The sequence below is a fragment of the Equus przewalskii genome, chromosome 14 (assembly GCF_037783145.1).
Source record: "Equus przewalskii isolate Varuska chromosome 14, EquPr2, whole genome shotgun sequence".
NCBI lineage: Eukaryota > Metazoa > Chordata > Mammalia > Perissodactyla > Equidae > Equus > Equus przewalskii.
This window is the reverse complement of record NC_091844.1, coordinates 78,690,779-78,711,549: the sequence shown is the minus strand read 5'-3', so window position 1 is coordinate 78,711,549 and position 20,771 is coordinate 78,690,779. Positions and strand designations below refer to the sequence as shown.

Genomic DNA, 20,771 nt, shown 5'->3' with positions numbered 1-20,771 from the left:
AATGAGATCACGCATGCACAGCATGTGGCACATACCAGGCACTGAAATGCTACTTCTCTTCCCATCTCCAGTCCAGGCTGCCATTCACAAGTATTCACTGGCTTCTGGCTTCCTCTCCACATTACACCCAAACACCACTGTTAGTCTTTTGGGGACTTTTCATAATGTATGGCCCATTTGGACCAAACAAACTCTCCAACTTACTAAAGGTAAGACAGACTTCTTATGGGCTCACAAACCTGAAAAATACTTAATTATGTCCTGGACATTACCTACTTCAGCTACAGGGACCCTTCTTCTCTTTTCAACTCCTAAAGCAGAAGACTGTCGTGCAATCAACAACACATTTGGAATCCGGAGATCTGGGTGTGAAAATGGGACTGGGCACTTATTAAACTTTGGACAATCATCCTTTAGGAATCTGACCTCCAGACTGGAGATGATAATACTTGCTTATTAACCACCCACAAGATATCTGTGCATATCAAATGACCTAACATATGGGAAAATCATTACACTCAAATTCAGTGTTCACTTTCATGCTGCCTTGTATTCCTTGCTCTGTTTTTATGAACATTTGCCTTATGTTCCTAGATTGTAAGCCCACTGGAAACAGGGATTACATCTCAAATTTCCTTTGGTTCTCCCCATAGGACTAGCACAGGGCTCAACAACAACAAAAGCAGCAGCAGCAGCATTAACCAAGGAGCAAACATTTACCTTAACATTTACTATTGCCCACTCATGGTTCAAATCACTACTGGTATTAAGTCACTTAGGTAAAGAAACATAATGTTTATATTTCATAATATAGAAATTGCTGAATTGAAAAGGAGAAATTCTAATGCATATATCATGAACAGGTAAATCTTATTAAGGATAAAAACAGACACCTGGCAAGAGGAGGACAAACAGCAGGGTAAACTATAGGAAAAGCCAAGGCATTGGAGGGGAGGTAGGTTTGTCCAAAGCATGCAGGTTCCCAGGACCGTCGAGGACTTGCTGACACTTTGAGAGTTCCTAAGGAGGGCTACAATGCAAAACGGGGAGAGGTGCTCATTAGGATGCCCTAGGAAGCCCAGCAATCTGACTGCGTTTCCCCATCTATCTACTTTCCCACTCTCCTAGAAGACAGCTCTATACCCTCTCCTCTCTCAAATCTCCACACTTCCTTCTTTATACTCACACTCAGCTGATTTCTTTCTGTGCCTCCTCATTGACTGAGAAAATAGAAGCAGCCAGAAGCTAATGCCCTCCATCTCCTACCACATCTACCCACCTTCCTGCATCTGTGCCCATCAGCTCTGCCTCCCTCCTGCGACATGGGAAACAGATAGGGATCTTAACCAAGGCCAATCGTTCCATCTGGGCTCTGGGTCCCACCCACTCTCACCAATTACAACAGAAATTCTCCCCTTTCCTTCCTATATCACCATTCTTTTTCATTCATTACTGTCTTTTCCATCAATGAATAAAAATATTGCTATAAAAAATCTTAAAAGTCTGCTTGTCACTCTTTGCTGGTTCCTCCTCATCCTCGACTCTCAATACTGGAGTGCTCTGGGGCCTCATTCTCTATCCTCATTTCTTTTCTACCTCCTCACTCCCTTGGGAATTTTATCCAGGCACCTGGCTCTTATTCCTCTCTATACATTGACAATGCTGAAATGTATTTCTGCAGCCCAGACTTCTCTGTTGAACGCCATACTCATACATACAACTGCCTATCAACAGCTTGACATGGATATTTAAAAGCCACATCAATATTTTTTTTAAAAACTATTTTGAGATAATTACAGGCTCATAAGACATTGCAAAATACTACAGAGAGGTCCTATGTACCCATCACCCAATGGTGACATCTTACAAAAAGTCATATCAATTTTACTATGTCAAAAAACAAACTCATGATCCTACCCCTAAAAGCTGCTCCTTCCCAATCTTAGTAAATGGAAACTCCCCCTTTATAGCTGTTCAGACCAACAATCTTGTTACCATCCTGGATTATTAGTTTTTTCTCACATCCCACACCAAATCCATCAGCAAATCCCTTTGGACCTATCCAGATAAATCCAGAATTTAACCATTTCTCACCATTTTCACTGATACTACTCTAATCCAAACCATCCTTATCTTTTACTTGGAAAACTGGACTTGCTTTCTAAGTGGTCTCATTGCTTCTACCATTATGTCCTACAGTATGTTCAATACAGCCACAAGGTGATCCTGTTAAAATGCCAGATCCAATCAAAACTCTCCAATGGCTTCTCATTCATACAAGCTGGCCCTGTGTCTCCTATCACCTCTTTGACCAGATCTCGTTTCCCATTGCTCTCCTCTCTCATTCCACTCCAGCCACACTGGCCTCCTTGCTGTTCCTCAAACAGTCCCAGCACGTTCCCTGTGAGGACTTTCACCTCCTAATCCATCTTACCTTGGACAACCAAGTAGCTTGTTGCTGACTTACTTCCTTAAGGTCTTTGCTCAGATGTTACTTTCTCAGTGAGGTCTTCTTTGACCATCTTACTTTAAATTGCAACAGTCCTGCTGTCCTGCACTCCTGAGTCCTTCCCAGGTTTATTTTTCACTTGTATTCATTACCATTTCACGTGTCTGAACTTAATCATTTTTGTTTATTGTCTAGTTTCCACCTTTCCCTAGTGTCTGGTCCCCAAGGTCAGAGTTGTTTGTCTATTCTGCTTAGTGCTATATACCTAGAACTGAGAACAATTTCTGATATGTAGCAGGCACTGATCGTGATTTTCCACTGGTATATAACAAATTACCCAAATTCAGAAGCTTCAAACATTTATTATCTCATAGTTTCTGTGAATCATATATCTGGGTGTGGCTTAGGTGGTGCCTTTGGATTAAGCTCTCTCATGAGGTAACAATCAAACCACTGGCCAAGATTGTGGTTTCATCTGATGACTTGGTTGGGTGGCAGGAGGAGATCCTCTTCCAGACTTGCTCACATGGTTGTTAGCAGCCTTGGTCTCTTGCCATGTGGGGCTCTTCACAACATGGCAGCTATGGAAACCAAGAGTGAGTGACCCGAGAGAGAGAGAGAGAAAGCCCAAGAACGACGCCCTAGGCTTCTTGTAATCTAATTTTGTAAGTGGCATCCCCTCATTTTTGCTATATTCTGTTATTAGAGGTAAATCAATAAGTCCAGCCAGTCTCTAGCAGACAGGATTACATAAGGGATTAAACATTGGAAGGTAAGGATCATTAAGGGCCATCTTATCAACTCTCTTCCCCAGCACTCAATAAATATTTGTTCAGTGAATGAACGAATTAACCAATGATGCATACTTGAAAACATGAAAATGCTCTGCCAAAAGGGAAAATGAGATTGATTTCTCTAGAAACGTATGGATTTTTTACTTTTAATAAATGGAAAAAGGGCAAGTAAAACAAATAATCAACTTTGGAAGTGTAAATACCGCAAAACCTTTAATGGGAAGCCTTTCCCTTCTTTGGAGTCTTCTAACAGAAGATCATTTTTCTCGACTGTCTATATCTTATTTATTTATGAGTAAATTATGTTATGTTATATCAAGTATGTTTTCTCTATCTTTCAAGTATTCTATCTGTTTCCATTTATTCTGTGCCTTTGACAGTCATATTGGGAAAAACAATTCCTTTTTAGATTTGCTCTTCTATGCTTATCTCCTAAGCTACTGCTTTTTGCATTTTTTTCAGATAGGATATGCTTATCAAACTAAACTCTCACCTTGGAAAAAAGAAGAAAACAATTCCTTAAAGGCAAAGACATTCAAGTACAGGAATGGAAGGATAATGTTGACAACTATAATAACACACACAGGCTAGCTGAAAGTCAGGTGAGAGTAGTATACATTGCACATTTAAAAACTCTGAAATAGTCATTATTGGGTATCGTTATTAGCAAATATGTGCTTGGAACATAACAGGCATCCAATAAATATTTACTGATTATGTCTTCCTTTGTACACACAGCACTTGTTAAGATCCTTAAACAGTACTTCTTATATTAAATTTTAAGTCATTTGATATGCATACATACACTTGCTCCAATCAACTGTGAGCTTCTCAAGGGCAAAGAGCTTGGCAGTCTCTTATTTGTTTACAGCACTTAGAACAACAGCAATGAAAAAAGGCTCACATAAACATTTTCTAAATGCATGTGGAGTCAATAAAACTCATTCAGTTCATAATCAAAGGCATCAAATGATGACTGCCAAAACCAGAGATCAATGGGCAAAATACTTATTATGAGATTAAGAAAAAGAAAATTATGAGTTAACATCTAGTCACCCCATAACACTAAGTAATTTTTATAACACTTTCATAGTCAAGTTTAGTATGGTTACAAAATTGCAACAATGAACATCATAAAATTTAGGGGGAAAAATGGCTAACAAATGAGGATGCCCCACATAAACACAGCCAACTGAGTTTTGACAAAGGAGCAAAGGAAAAACAATGGAGCAAAATTCTTCTTTTCAATAAATGGTGCTAAAACAACTGGACATCCACATGCAAAAAAATGAATCCAGACAAAGAGTTTATATCCTTCACAAAAACTAACTCAAAATGAACCATGACCTAAATCTAAAACACAAAATTATAAAACTCCTAGAAGATTACATAAGAGAAAATCTAGACACCCTTGGGTATGGCTATGAGTTTTTAGATACAATACCAAAGGCATGATCTGTGAAAGAAAATAATTGATGGCTAGACTTCACTAAAATTAAAAACTTGGGGCTGCAAAAGACAACATAATGAGAATGAGAGACAAGCCACAGTCTGGGAGAAAATATTTGTAAAAGACACATTTAATAAAGGACTGTTCTACAAAATACACAAAGAACTCTTAAAACAATTTAAAAAAAACCTGATTAAAAAATGGGCCAAAGACTGTAATAGAAACCTGGCCAAAGAAGATAAACAGATGGCAAATAAGCATATAAAAAGATGCTCCAAATCATATATCCTTAGGGAAATGCAAATTAAAACAACAGTGAGATACTAGTATACACCTATTAGAACTATTAGAACACCCAAAATCTGGAACAGTGACAACATCAAATGCCGGTGAGGATGTGATCCAACAGGAACTTTCATTCATTGCTGGTGGGAATGAAAAATGGTACAATCACCTTGGAAGACAGTTTAGGGGTTTCTTACAAAACTAAGCATACTCTTACCATACAATCCAGTAAATGCACTCCTTGGTATTTACCCAAAGGAGCTGAAAACTTATTTCATAAAACCTGCACATGAAGGTTTATAGCAGGTGGGTTCATAATTGCCAAAATTTGGAAGTGCCCAAGATGTTCTTTAGTAGGTGAATGGATAAACTGTGGTACGTCCAGACAATGGATTATTATTCAGCACTAAAAAGAAATAAACCTAATCAAGTCATGACAAGACATAGAGAAACATTAAATGCATATTACTAAGTGAAAAAAACCAATCTGAAAAGACCACATAGTGTGTGATTCCAACTATATAACATTCCAGAAAAGGCAAAACTAGGGAGACAGTAAAAAGATCAGTAATTGCCAGGGTTTGGGGGTAGAGAGTGAATAGGCAGAGCACAGAGGATGTTTAGCACAGTTAAAATACTCTGTATGATATTTTAATGATGGATAGATGGATACATGTCATTACACATTTGTCCACACCCACAGAACATACAACACCAAGAGTGAATCTTAAGGTAGACTACAACTTTAGGTGATTATGATGTCTCAATATAGGTTCATCAATTGTAACAAATATATCTTCTGGTGAGGGATGTTGATAATGGAGGAGGCTATGCATGTACAGGGGCAGCAAGTGTATGGGAAATCTCTGTATCTTCCTCTCAATTTTGCTGTAAACCTAAAACTGCTCTAAAAAACGAAAGTCCCAAAAGATATATGAGTATGCCACTTTCCCCTTAGGAACAGGAGCTTCAGAAATGCAGTGTCTTCTAAGACAAATGTGTATTAGATATACATCCTCTCAATTTAGAAAATCATGATGATCAAAAGAACTTCATTCATTGCTGTAATATATACTCCAATAAAGATCAATATACACACACACATATACACACATGAGTAATTAGAGATGCATGTAGTTTATTTGGCTTTAAAGTAAAAATGTTAAATCTTGAATAAACTAAAATCCATTTACTCACAGATAAACAAAAATTTGTTGTATTAAGAGAGTAGATTTCAACTTTCAGTTAAATATTTTTCAATGATTTTTACCATTTTTCCATTTTGGTTTTTAACTTTAGTGCTTTTTATAAAACCTTCTTATAAAGCCTTAGAAAGCCAATAAAGTCTCTAAAACCTTTTTATATGTAAAGATATAGATAGGCAGAATTACAGTTCCCAAAGATGTCTACATCCTAATCCTTGAAATCTCTGAATATGCTACCTTACTTGGCAGAGACCGCAGATGTGATTAGCGGCATGGACCTGAGATGAGGAGGTTATCCTGGATTACCCACATAGGCACTAACGTCATCACGCAAATCCTTAAAAGTAAGAACCTTTCCAGGCTTTCATCAGAGAGAAAGATGTGCAGACAGAAGGGTGTGAGAGATGTAATGTTACTGGCTTTGAAGATGGAGGAAAGAGGTCTCGAGTCAAGGAATGAGGGCAGCCTCTAGACACTGGAAAAGGCAAAGAAATGGATTCTCCCCTGGAGCCTCCAGAAAGCAATGCAGCCCCACTGACATCTTGATTTTAGCCCAGTGAAGCCCTGTCTGACTTCTAACCTACACAAGTCTAAGACAGCAAATTTGTGTTTAAGCCACTAGGTTTGTTGTAATTAGTTACAACAGCACTAGAAAACTAATACACAGAGGGATTTTTTTTTTAAGGAAGAACACATATAAAATAAACTGTGCCAAGGAGAAGGTGATTAAAGTTGAAACACATGGAATCCAGATTATCCGAGGAATCAAGAAGAAACGGGTATATAAACCGTTGGGGGATGGATGGTATAATTTACTCCATTACCCAAAGAGCAGCCATGGTGAGGGGGAAGTGCCTCCATTTCTCTGTTGTTATAGAAAGGAGGACAGATCAAACAGGCGGATGTGGGGTGCATATAAGAGAATGACAAACGTACACAATAAACGCATAGGTTGCCTCAGAAAATAGTGGGCTCCTACCTAAAGAAGAAAAGGATTATCATTTGCTAAAGACCTCTAACACTGAGCAGATAAGACTGGGCACAGAATTCTGGCTCAGCTCCTAACTGGCTTCTGACCTTGAACAAATTACTTAACCTCCAACCTTCAGTTTACCCATTTCTAAACTGAGATAAAATACCTATGTTGCAGGGCTGTTGTGATGATTACTAGAGATAAGGTAAAGTGTCGAGCCAGTGCCTGGTATGTAATTGTGAACAATAAATGGTAGCTATTATCACCATTATTATATAGCATGGACAGTGATTTCTGTAGATGATAGATAATTTCCAAGGTCTTATAATTTACTGTTAGCTTGACATCCATTTGGGTATGTGTGGGAGGAACCATTTCCTCCCCCTTTGGAGTTCTACCTTGGCCCATAACGCAGGAAGTTCTCCTACGGAGCCCAAGAAGGTAAGTTCTGCTTCTCTCTTCATCCTTTCACTCCTCGGGGAGGAGGAGTGACATGTAATGACACGTGGATAACAAGTTGATTATGGATAGCCAGTCCTTTCCCTTTCTTTTTGAGAAGTGCCTGACTGTGAGGAGAACACACTTTTCTTCTGCCTTTGTCCTTCCAGTGGTAAACATTTGTGGGTCAGGCCCAGACTCCGGTTTGAGAAAAGCACATTTGTCCAACACATTCACGTGGCTACTGAGCATCTGAAATGTCACTCGTCTGAAACTGATATATGCTGTAAGTATACAGTGGATGTCAAAGGGTATATATTAAAAAAAAAGAATGTAAGGAATCTCAATAATATTTTTATATTGATTACATGTTGAAATGATACTTACGACAATTTCACCTATTTTGTTTTACTTTTCTTAACATGGCTCTAGAAAACTCCAAATTCCACATGTGGTTCCCATTCTAGTTCCACTGGCAGCAGTGATCTAGAAGCCACTTCTCCAGGTCCCATGAACAGAAATCAAGATGGGAGGCAGCCGTTCTGAGAAGGCACATACGCTCTGCAGACCTAAACTGTGAGTTTGGCAGGGTTGTCTGAAGATCTGGCACAGGTTGTAGCACGAGGAAAGCTGATGTGGAGAATCAAGCCACATTCGCCACCCCAATTCTACCAACAATAAAGCTGGTATTTTGATTTCCATCTATCTGATTGTTCTCTCTTAACTGATGGTAACTTGGGAAGATGGGATGTTATTTACAGCTCTTTCCCAATCAAACCCCAAAGACATGACAGAAATATTTCTATTCCCACGGAAGTAGCACAAGCATAAAATTCAGGGATGAACACCAAACAAAGGTAGTGGTCCTCTCCAGGTCCTTAGCAGCACAGATTTCAAAAACATCTACACTGCCTTCAGTTGCGAGATCTACTGAGGGTGGTTTTCAGCTGAAACACACATGGGCATGAGTGGCAAACCTCCCAAGGAAACAGGTTTCTGAGACAAGTGGGATTCCACAGCAAAAAGGCAGTGACAGCAGCCACTGTGATACTTAAGTGAGAACAACACAGGGCTTCAATGGGGAAATGGACAAGGCAGTGACTACAGACACGGACCTGTAAAATAAGTCAGTCTCAGAGAGGAGACAGTATGGATGGATGGATTTTCCTTCCTCCACAGCAAACATACGCCACAGTTAACCTGTTGATGGGAGACCTTCCCAGCCAAGCTCTGGACAACTGGCTTGACCTGATATCCTGCACAGCTAAACCCAGTAAGGTTTTCTCTGTGTACTCTCCTTCCCTCCACACCACCGAGCCAACATTCTAGGAATGTGTGTTGGAACCAAACTAAGAACAGGATTCAAGGAAACTTGTTTCACTTGGCTGGCTGTTTCAGGGGTTGAAATTTGCCCAAGTTTTTGAAATTGCATGGTTATGGGGCTGATGCTGATAGAATTTTATTTTTTCTATTGTTCTTTTAGAGTTTTTAAAATAAGATGCATGAAAAACTTGAGGTGCGATTAATTTAACCTCAGATTTGCTGCAGAAGTTACACTGCTCAAGTGAAAGGAGGTGTATTCTGCTGAAGGAACCTGGGATCACCCAGACACCGACACCAGACCTCTCTGGCTGAGACAGAGCAGAACCAGGAAAGATACACTATGGACTTCGCTTTCGTTAACTTATGAATTTTGTATTTTGATGTAATTGAACTTTAACTGCAAGGGCAAGAGGACTTGATTTTTAGGATGTCAATTTCTCTCTGAGAATTTAATAATGGGAATTTAAATTTGGGCCATTTTAAAGTTGCTGACCTGGAAGACTTGGTATATTTTCTACTCTCATTTAAGTTCATTGTTTAACTTCTGATGAGTTTTAATCATCAATTCAGTTGAAATGGGAACTGGAGTAGAATGAATTTTGGCCTAGTCTATAGGGAATTAGAAGAGTGTGCTCTTCTGACCTATTTCAGAGCTCTCTGGAAGAAGAAGCTGAATTGCCACTACCAACCTCAGGAGGAAAAAAAACAAAAGACTTGTAGGTATGAGAAGACTGGCCTCATGAAGTGGGAGCACCAGGATCACATCCTGACAGACTCTGGACTCCTTTCTCCCCTCATTGGCAAGAGATTTTGTTATTAAGCCTAATAAGTTAAGGCTTATAGGGAACAAAAAGGCCACTGCCCACTCCTCATCATTCCAGGATGAGGAGAAAACTTTCACACCAGTCAACAGACAAACTATAGGAGGAACACGTCTGGCATCTCTCTCCCGCTCCTCCATACTCTCCCCCACAGGATGAGAACTGACTAAAAGCCATGTGCAGTGTAGCTGTTCCTTGTCTGCAACCTGCCTGTCCACACCATCTACTCATGCTTGGCTTCTTTACAGAATTACTTTCTGGAGCAGCCCTAACTAGTCAAGTTTCAAACAAGTGTAAAAGTGAAAGAGAGATTATTGGCCTCTAGATCAATTCTAGCCCTTTCAACAACAGTTATTAATATCTATTTATTCTCGATGTTTATTTTCATCTTTCTGAATTGTAAAAGTGGGTGTGAGTGAAGGAGGGGAGGAACTATGACTAAGCATCACCCTCAAACCCTACTGCAAATAGGCGCTGGAAAAATCACTCTTCTCTGATCTGATATCCTGGCCTGGGAATAGAGCTGAGCGCACAATTTTTAAGGAGAGTCCCTGAGGAGGTGCACCCTTATTCTGAGCCCCTTCTCCTTTCTTATATGTCTCTCCCAGAGAACTCCCTGCTGAGTTTGAGTAACGATAAAAGATAAATGTATTAGCTAAAAAAATTATAAAGGCTAAAATTGGTAGAAAGAAAAAATATGTTGCACAGTTCATAAATTCAAAGTGTTGTATAATGACATTACCATGCACACATTCCATCTTATATTTTCAAATTATTTCTAAGACTTCTACACCAGGAAAGCTGATTAGAAGTGATTCTATTTTAAGGAACTGAAATTTTAAGACAGTCCCTTATGTACTTACCAGAAGATATCTTCATTATTCTTATTTATATTATAAATACTTAGGAAGTTGAAATGATCTTTCACATAGGCATCAAAGAGGGCTGTGGTTTTGGAAACAATAACCTATGACAGTGGTTCTCAAAGTGTGGTCCACAAACCACAAGAGTCCAAGACTCTTCCAAAGGGTCTGCAAAGTCAAAATTATTTTTATGACACTAAGGCATTATCTCCTTTCACTGTATTGACATTTGGACAATGGTAAAAAAGCAATAGTGGCTAACACTGTGGGCACTTAGAACAAATCAAGGGAGTGGCACCAAACTATATTAAGACTCAATTGTGTTCTTCACTGGCATTTTCACTTAAGAACGCACTTGATGAAGGAGTAAAATTTATTATTTTATTAAATGTTAACCATTGAGTGCATATGTTTTTAATATTGTATGAAAAATGGGTTTATACATAAGGCACTTCCCTGTATACTGAAGCATAATAAGGAGAAAGCATTTGCATGATTGTCTGAATTACAAGCTGAAGTAGCTGCCTTTTGCATGGATCATCACTTTTGCTTGAAAGAACAACTAACAAACAAACTATGGTTATTCAGACTTGGAAATGTGGCAGATATTTTCTCCAAAGTGAACAAAGTGAGCCTGTCACTTCAAGGAAAACAACTCACAGTATTTGTTGCCAATGATAAAATTTGAGCTTTCAAGAAAAAATTAAAATTTTGGAAAACTTGTATCCACCACTGTGAGCATGACAGCTTCCCAATACTAAACAACTCATCTGCTGAGATGAGTGATCATCTTAATGCATGTGATTTTGTTGATATGGTATAATGCAATGTATCAACATTTGGACGATCTGCATAAGTCAGTGGACCACTATGTTCCAAATACCTAAGACATTTTATTACAAACTATACAGGGGTAAAAGATCCATTCAAAGTGCAATCTAGACCAATGGTTTTAATGTAATAGAGGACAAAAAGTTCAAAGATATGGTTTCAGACTCCACATTGCAACTAGTCTTTAAATATCTATCACTTGTTAATTTTCAGAGTAGTATCAAACAAACGAAAATAATCAGCTATTAAGCATTCCTCCCTTTCCAATCTCATATCTGTCTAAGACTAGATTTTCTTAACTTCAGCCAAAACAACAAAGACTGAATGTGGCAACACATATGAGAATCCAGCTGTGTTCTATTAAGCCAGACATGTAAATGTAAAACGATGTCACTCTTTCATTAATTTTTTTTCAGAAATACAGTCATTTCCCCTTAAAATATGCTATTCATGTCAATCTATAATGGGTACATTATTGCTAGTTTTAAAGGAAATAAATATTTCTAAAATTTCTTGGTTTTAATTTCTAATTTGATAGATATCAATGGATGCAATCTTAATAAACAAAAGTTCTTTAGGGTCCTCAATAATTTTTAAGAATGTTAAGGCATCTAGGGCAAGGTGGAGCAAAATGGCAGGGTGAGCTGACCCAGGACTCTCTCCCCTCCAAAATAAAACCAAAGAAACAGAAAAACTGAATTTCAACCAATGACCCCTAATGCCGAGACTGTCAGAGACCCACAGAGTAAAAAGACAGAGAACGGACAGGCTGGAGCTGCCCTCGGAGGAGGTGGAACGTGGTAGGAGAGAACTTCACTCCCTCCCCTAGAGTATGGGATCGCTGCCACGGGTGAGGGAAGGAGCGGTGGAGGGGCCCCGCGACCAGGGGATCATCCAGGACTCCTGCCACCGGTGCAGTGGAAACCAGCTGATGGAGGAAAGCTTCCGTATGCGAGGACGCCATCAGGCCAGGGCCCTGGGAGACCAGAGAACAGAGCTGATCCGAATCCAGACCAGCGTGAGAGAGAAACTGCCCCTCCCCCCCGGCAAACCGTGCTGGGCGCCACCATCTTGCCCGAAGGCGGAGGGCTCAGAACGCGCAGCTCTCGACCCCCATCTAGTGGCGACAGGCTGTAACTGCAATCGAATTCTACCATCATGAGCAAAAACCGCTCCTCTACCATCCAGCAATTTATAAAAGCTCCAGACCAGAAGGAAAACAATAAAAACACAGAATTAAGTCCTGAGGACTTGGAAATAGGTAAACTAAGTGAAAATGAGTTCAGAGTAGCTATCATCAAAAAACTCTATGAGGTAGAGAGAAAGATACAGAAAAAAGCCAACGAGTTCTGGAGTTACTTCACAAAAGAGATTGAAATTATAAAGAAGAATCAAACAGAATTACTAGAGATGAAAAACACAATGGACCACATAAAACAGAATACGGATTCCCTGAATGCCCGTGTAGACATCACAGAGGAGCAAATTAGCATAATCGAAGATAGACAGGCTGAATGGCTCCAGACAGAGGAAAAAAGAGAACTAACAATTAAAAAGAATGAAGAAAATCTCCAAGAGATAGCAGATTCAATGAGGAGAAAGAATTTAAGGATCATAGGAATTCTTGAGAACGTGGAAAAGGAAATTGGAGCAGAAAGTGTGCTTAATGAAATTATAGATGCGAACTTCCCAAATCTAGGGATTGAGGAAGAAATGTGTGTAGAGGAAGCTTTCAGATCTCCTAGATTTGTCAATATAAAAAGACCCACTGCAAGGCATATAGTAGTACAAATGGCAAAAATGAAAGACAAAGAAAGAATACTCAGGGCAGCAAGAAAGAAGAGAATAACCTACAAAGGAACTCCTATCAGACTTTCAGCGGATTTCTCTACAGAAACCTTACAAGCTAGGAAAGAATGGAGTGACATATTCAAAGCTTTAAAAGATAAAAATCTTCAGCCAAGAATACTGTATCCAGCAAGAATATCCTTCAGATATGAGGGAGAAATTAAATCTTTTCCAGAAAACAAAAGTTAAGGGAATTTGTAACCAAAAGTCCTCCACTACAAGAAATCCTCAAGATGGCTCTCATACCTGAAAAAAGAAAAAAGGGAGAAAGGGGTCACCAACCACAGAGTAGGGAGACAGATAGCTAGAACCAGAATAGGATAGCAAATATTCAACTATAGCATTAGGATAAAGGTAAGTAAACTACCGAAGCAAAGACAATCTTATCACTCTAACTACAAACTCATAATACGAGTTGGAATAAGAAATGAAAATAATAATTTAGGAGGGGATGAGCAAAGGGACAAAATCATTCTAGGCCAAGTAAGTAAGAGACCACCAGAGAATAGACTACATTATACATGAGATTCTAAACATAAACTTCAGGGTAGCCACTAAACTAAAAAACAGAACAGAATCACAAAACATGAATAAGGAAAAATCTAAAAAACCCAGCATAAGAAATTGCAGTAGTCAATGAGTAGGCTAAAGCACACAGGACGAGAAACAAAGGTAATGCAGGAAAACCAGATAACGAGCGACAGATTGACAGCATGAAGTCCACATGCATCAATAATCACTCTCAATGTAAATGGATTGAACTCTCCAATACAAAGACACAGAGCGGCAAAATGGATTAAAGAATCCAAGAATTTGTTGCCTCCAGGAAACACACCTCAGCCCCAAGGACAAACACAGGCTCAGAGAGAAGGGATGGAGGACAATACTTGAAGCCAATAGCAAGAAAAAGAAGGCAGGTGTTGCAATTCTTATATCAGACAAAACGGATTTCAAAATAAGGCAGGTAAAGAGAGACACAGAGGGACAATATATAATGATCAAAGGGACACTTCATCAAGAAGAAATAATGCTTATAAATATCTATGCACCCGTTCATAAAGCAACTATTAACAGACCTAAAGGAAGATGTTAAAAACAACACAATAATAGTAGGGGACCTCAACATCCCTCTCACATAAATGGACAGATCATCCAGACAGAAAATCAACAAGGAAATAGTGGAGCTAAACGAAAAATTAAAACAATTGGACTTAATAGACATATATAGATCACTTCATCCTAAAACAGCAGAATTCACATTCTCCTCAGGTGCACATGGAACATTCTCAAGGATAGACCATGTGTTGGGAAACCAGGCAAGCCTCTACAAATTCAAAAAAATTGAAATAATAACAAGCATCTTCTCTGATCATAATGCTATAAGACTAGAAATTTTTTTTTTTTTAAAGATTGGCACCTGAGCTAACAACTGTTGCCAATCTTTTTTTTTTTTTTTTTCTGCTTTATCTCCCCAAACATCCCCTGTACACAGTTGTATATCTTAGTTGCATGTCCTTCTAGTTGTGGGATTAGGCTAGAAATTAATTACAAGAAAAAAGCTGAGAAAGGCACAAGATTGTGGAGACTAAACAATACGCTACTGAACAAGCAATGGATCATTGAAGAAATTAAAGAAGAAATCAAAAACTACCTAGAAACAAATGAATATGATAACATGCCATACCAACACATATGGGATACAGCAAGAGTTGTATCAAGAGGACAATTCATGGCAATACAGGCACATCTTAACAAACAAGAAAAGTCCCAAGTAAGCAATCTTAAACTACACCTAACTGAACTAGAGAAAGAAGAACAAATAAAGTCCAAAGTCAGCAGAAGGAGAGAAATAATAAAAATCAGAGCAGAAATAAATACTATTGAAACGAAAAAGGTGGTAGAAAGGATCAATGAAACAAAGAGCTGGTTCTTTGAGAAGATAAATAAAATTGACAAACCCCTAGCCAGACGTACAAAGAAAAAATGGGAGAAAGCTCAAATAAACAAAATCAGAAATGAAAGAGGAGAAATAACAACAGACTCTGCAGAAATACAACGGATTATAAGAGAATACGACGAAAAACTCTATGCTAACAGAATGGATAAGCTAGAGGAAATGGATAAATTCTTGGACTCCTACAATCTCCCAAAGCTCACTCAAGAAGAAGCAGACAATTTGAACAGACCAATCACAAGGAAAGAGATTGAAACAGCAATCAAAAACATCCCAAAGAATAAAACCACAGGACCAGATGGCTTCCCTGGGGAATTCTACCAAACTTTCAGAGAGGATTTAATACCTATCCTTTTCAAGCTATTCCAAAAAATTAGGGAGGATGGAACACTCCTAACACATTCTGTGAGGCCAACATCACGCTGATACCAAAGCCTGACAAGGACGCCACGAAAAAAGGAGAACTACAGGCCAATATCACTGATGAACATAGATGCAAAAGTTCTAAACAAATTTTGGCAACCAGAATTCACCAATTCATCAAAAGGATCATACATCATGATCAGGTGGGATTCATACCAGGGACACAGGGATGGTTCAACATCTGCAAATCAATCAATGTGATACACCACATCAACAAACTGAGGAATAAAAACCACATGATCATCTCGATAGATGCAGAGAAGGCATTTGACAAGATCCAACAGCCATTTATGATAAAAACTTTGAACAAAATGGGCACAGAAGGGAACTACCTCAACACAATAAAGGCCATATATGACAAACCCACAGCCAACATCATACTCAATGGGCAAAAACTGAGCGCCATCCCCCTGAAAACAGGAACGAGACAAGGATGCCCTCTATCACCACTCTTATTTAACATAGTACTGGAGGTCCTGGCCAGAGCAATCAGGCAAGAAAAAGGAATAAAAGGAATCCAAATAGGGAGGGAAGAAGGGAAACTCTCACTGTTTGCACATGACATGATCTTATATATAGAAAACCCCAAAGAATCCATTGGAAAACTCTTAGAAGTAATCAACAACTACAGCAAAGTTGCAGGGTATGAAATCAATTTGCATAAATCAGTAGCATTTCTATATTCTAATAACGAGCTAACAGAAAAAGAACTCAAGAAGACAATACCATTCACAATTGCAACAAAAAGAATAAAATACCTCAGGGTAAATTTAACTAAGGACGTGAAGGACCTATATAATTAAAACTACAAGGCCTTTCTGAGAGAATTGGATGACAACATAAGGAGATGGAAAGACATTCCATGTACATGGATTGGAAGAATAAACATAGTTAAAATGTCCATTCTACCTAAAGCAATCTACAGATTCAACGCTATCCCAATCAGAATCCCAATGACATTCTTTACAGAATTAGAACAAAGAATCCTAAAATTCATATGGGGCAACAAAAGACCCCGAATTTCTAAAGCAATCCTGAGAAAAAAGAACAAAACGGGAGGCATCACAATCCCTGACTTCAAAACTTACTACAAAGCTACAGTAATCAAAACAGCATGGTACTGGTACAAAAACAGGTGCACAGATCAATGGAACAGAATTGAAAGCCCAGAAATAAAACCACACATCTATGGACAGCTTATCTTCGACAAGCGAGCTGAGGGCATACAATGGAGAAAAGAAAGTCTTTTCAAAAAATGGTGCCGGGAAAACTGGAAAGCCATATGTAAAAGAATGAAAATTGACCATTCTTTTTCACCATTCACCAAAATAAACTCAAAATGGATTAAAGACCTAAAGGTGAGACCTGAAACCATAAGCCTTCTAGAAGAAAACGTAGGCAGTACACTCTTTGACATCAGTATTAAAAGGATCTTTTCGGACACCATGTCTTCTCAGAGAAGGGAAACAATAGAAAGAATAAACAAATGGGACTTCATCAGACTAAAGAGCTTCTTCGAGGCAAGGGAAAACAGAATGGAAACAAAAAACCCACTAACTGGGAAAAAATATTTGCAAGTCATGTGTCTGACAAAGGCTTAATATCCATAATATATAAACAACTCTCACAACTCAACAACAAAAAAATCAAACAACCTGATCAAAAAAATGGGCTGGAGACATGAACAGACATTTCTCCAAAGAAGATACACGGATGGCCAATAGGCACATGAAAAGATGCTCATCATCGTTGATCATCAGGGAAATGCAAATCAAGACTACACTAAGATATCACCTTACACCCATTAGAATGACAAAAATATCTAAATCTAATAGTAACAAATGTTGGAGAGGTTGTGGAAAAAAAGGAACCCTCATGCACTGCTGGTGGGAATGCAAACTGGTGCAGCCACTATGGAAAACAGTATGGAGATTCCTCAAAATTTCAAAATAGAACTACCATACGACCCAGCTATTCCACTACTGGGTATCTATCCAAAGAGCTTGAAGTCACCAATTCCAAAAGTCCCATGCACCCCAATGTTCATTGCAACATTATTTACAATAGCCAAGACATGGAAGCAACCTAAGTGCCCATCAACAGATGATTGGATAAAGAAGATGTGGTACATATATACAATGGAATACTACTCAGCTGTAAAACAGAACAAAATCATTCCATTTGCACTAACATGGTTGGACCTTGAGGGAATTATGTTACGTGAAATAAGCCAGTTAGAGAAGGATAATCTCTGCATGACTCCACTCATATGAGGAATTTAAACATGTAGACAAAGAGAACAGATTAGTGGCTACCAGGGGAAAGGGGGGGTGGGGAGTGGGCACAAAGGGTGAAGGGGTGCACCTACAACACGAATGACAGACAATAATATACAACTGAAATTTCATAAGATTGTAACATATCATTAACTCAATAAAAATAAAAAAATAAAAAAAAAAGAATGTTAAGGCATCTAAAGATCAAAAGATTTAAGTCACCAATCTGTGATAATAATTAATTATCTAAATAATCACTTAAGGAGCACCTACTTTATACTGTGCTAGGAGCTGAAGAATTAGAGATAAAAGCCACCATCCCTACCCCTCAAAGAATTTCTAATTTCATGAGGAGTGTAATTCTCAATTATAATAATTTTATTGCAGAAGAAAAAAAATTTCATTTAAAATTTCGTACAGGAATGTCTTTTATATCTTAATGTCGCCAATGCAACTAATATTGTGTATGGCACACAGCTAATGCCTAAATACTTAGTGATTCAGTCTGAATCTACATAACATGCATTTAAGTTATGCACCAGACAGTCACACAGCAAGTCACGCAATCAGGTAATAATATGCACTACCTGAACATTTTTACGTAGGTTTCAGACACCAATTGCTCATTATGGTGAAAAATGCGCTGCCATCCTTAGTTTAAAAATATTAGCACTGTGAAGACCCTAAAATTATAGCTACAATGGAGCCTTTTGATTGAGACAAGACTTAATGAAATAAATTTTATTTTCAGGTCACATCATGGTTTTTAAGATAAATTTATTCTTCCAGATTTTTATGTCAAATAGTCTGGACAACAGGATAAGGAAGAAAACAAGATAAGGAAGAAGAGTAGCTTACTTCGAGAATTTGAACTGTGATAATATGAAAAAGAGATGCCCTTACATGGTTTTCATGGCTCTTGAAGGCAGAACCAAAAAGTGGGAACTATAAGGAGCCCAAAGAAAGATGCCATATATATATATATATATATATATATATATATATATTAGGGGTAGTGGCTTAGTTATCAATAGAAATGATGCTTGAAAGTCAGAGGACAGACTAGATAAGTGGTTCTCACTTTTCTGTTCTAACCTGAAGGAGATAGCATGTTCCCATCAAAAATAAATGGTGGGACCTGCAACAGTGGGCCCATGGTGGGTGGGAGAGGGTGGTTAATATCTATCCAATTCCAAGTTGAGAAGCCCCAGGCAGGATACCAAAAGACCTCTTCTAACTCAGTGATCACCTGGAGCTTTTAAAGAAGGAGCCTGACAAACTTCTGGGTAGCATTTCCTAAGTAAGAGGAGTATTTTCCACGTCCTTATTTATGGATGCAGCTATACCAGAATTTCAAAGCATGAGGGAAGTATAAAACATGAAGGCTGAGATTACATATAAGCTCGCCCTTACCTAATCACATCATATCTGAACCAAGCAGATACTGTTTTGACCCAAACTTCCACTTCTTTGATCATTTTCCTTGATTTCTAACTCACTAACTTGCTCCCTGTCCCTTCTACAAAAATGTTTCTAATCACTGAATTGGAAAAGCAACAGGACAGCAACACTAACCTGACTTGAGCAAAATGAGACAATTTTGATTTAGAGCAAATGCACTTTTCCCTTCTTTTGTATTGTTTGTATTCTTTTCCCTTCTGCATAGTCATCACCTCAAATGTCAGGCAGATTTAATCTCTGCCTACATGACATAATACCATCTTGTGAATATTCTCTCCAGAACTTCTAAGAATTCTGCTAATGCAAATGGCAACTGAATGACTGTTATCATGAGGTCAAAGATTCTACTCTGGTTTATTTTATCATGGAATGTGTACTAAACTAAATTCATGCTTTGAGGATATTCCCATCTGAATTCTAGTATCTGAACAATTGTTTACTGTTCTTTTTACACACTCTAGAATTAGTTCACCAGTTCTTTCCAAAAGTTTGGTTCTTAATTACATGTGGGCACACATGTGAAAACTGCACACTATATAGGAGTAGTATACACTTATTTCACATCTTTAACATCATGTACAAGCTGTGGGAACATCTGGTGCTTTGCAAATTTGGCCAAATCCAGCGGCATTTCCTTTTCCAAATGTGTCCTCTGACATGTGCAGACTGTATTTCAATTCGAATTTTATACTCTCTCTCCCTAGGACAGCACTGTGTGATTTCAAACATACATTGTATCTAAACTTTATACTTTTCCTGTCTGATGGAAAATTAAAAGTTTGCAATTAATAAAATGGGGAAAAATATAAAGCTAGACTAAGGATGTAAAATTAATTTTAAATGTATCTGTCTCACTTTTCTATAGCTTCCCTAACTCAGTAGAAAACCACCTGTTGAGAGAGTTTACAATAAAAAACTATCTTGCTGAGGATTATACCATCTGAACCAAGAGAATGCAATGCCCTAATTAACTGACTCAATCCTTATTGGGACACTGTATCTTTTCCTCAGGAAAAATGCACATATGTGCACAAACAAGTGTGTCATACATTTTCAGGTGGTTGGCAGATATTTTAAAGGTACAAGATTAAGAAACTAAGATGATAAGAAAGTGCTATAATTGAAAATTGTCTGCCGTAAAACATCTTAAGTATCCGAATGCTGAGTGGACTCTACACCCAACTCAAGTTTAAGCATGAGTAAGTAATTGCTGTTGCAAAGTCTGGAGCTGTCTACTCCATATTCGTGCTCACATTTAGCATATGGCCTTGGCTGGCCGTGCTGGGCTTTGTTCCTGCCTTCATATAAAACACTTAAAGCCTCCTTCAGCCTGTGGGGAGGGAAACAGCCTCAGAGTGAAGTCCCTCCACCCTCCTG

The 20,771-nt window shown here is 38.4% G+C and overlaps 1 protein-coding gene and 1 long non-coding RNA gene across 2 annotated transcripts in view; one reads left to right on the top strand and one right to left on the bottom strand.

Annotated features, from left to right (window-relative positions):
- NBAS (NBAS subunit of NRZ tethering complex) overlaps positions 1–20,771 on the bottom strand; it is a 331,777-nt gene that overhangs the window by 66,718 nt on the left and 244,288 nt on the right. The gene's annotated exons all lie outside the window — the stretch shown is intronic.
- On the top strand, positions 2,915–8,299 carry LOC139075823 (uncharacterized). The gene is made up of 4 exons (XR_011526698.1): positions 2,915–3,114; positions 3,706–3,845; positions 7,765–7,880; positions 8,027–8,299. It is a non-coding gene; the product is annotated as an uncharacterized lncRNA (long non-coding RNA).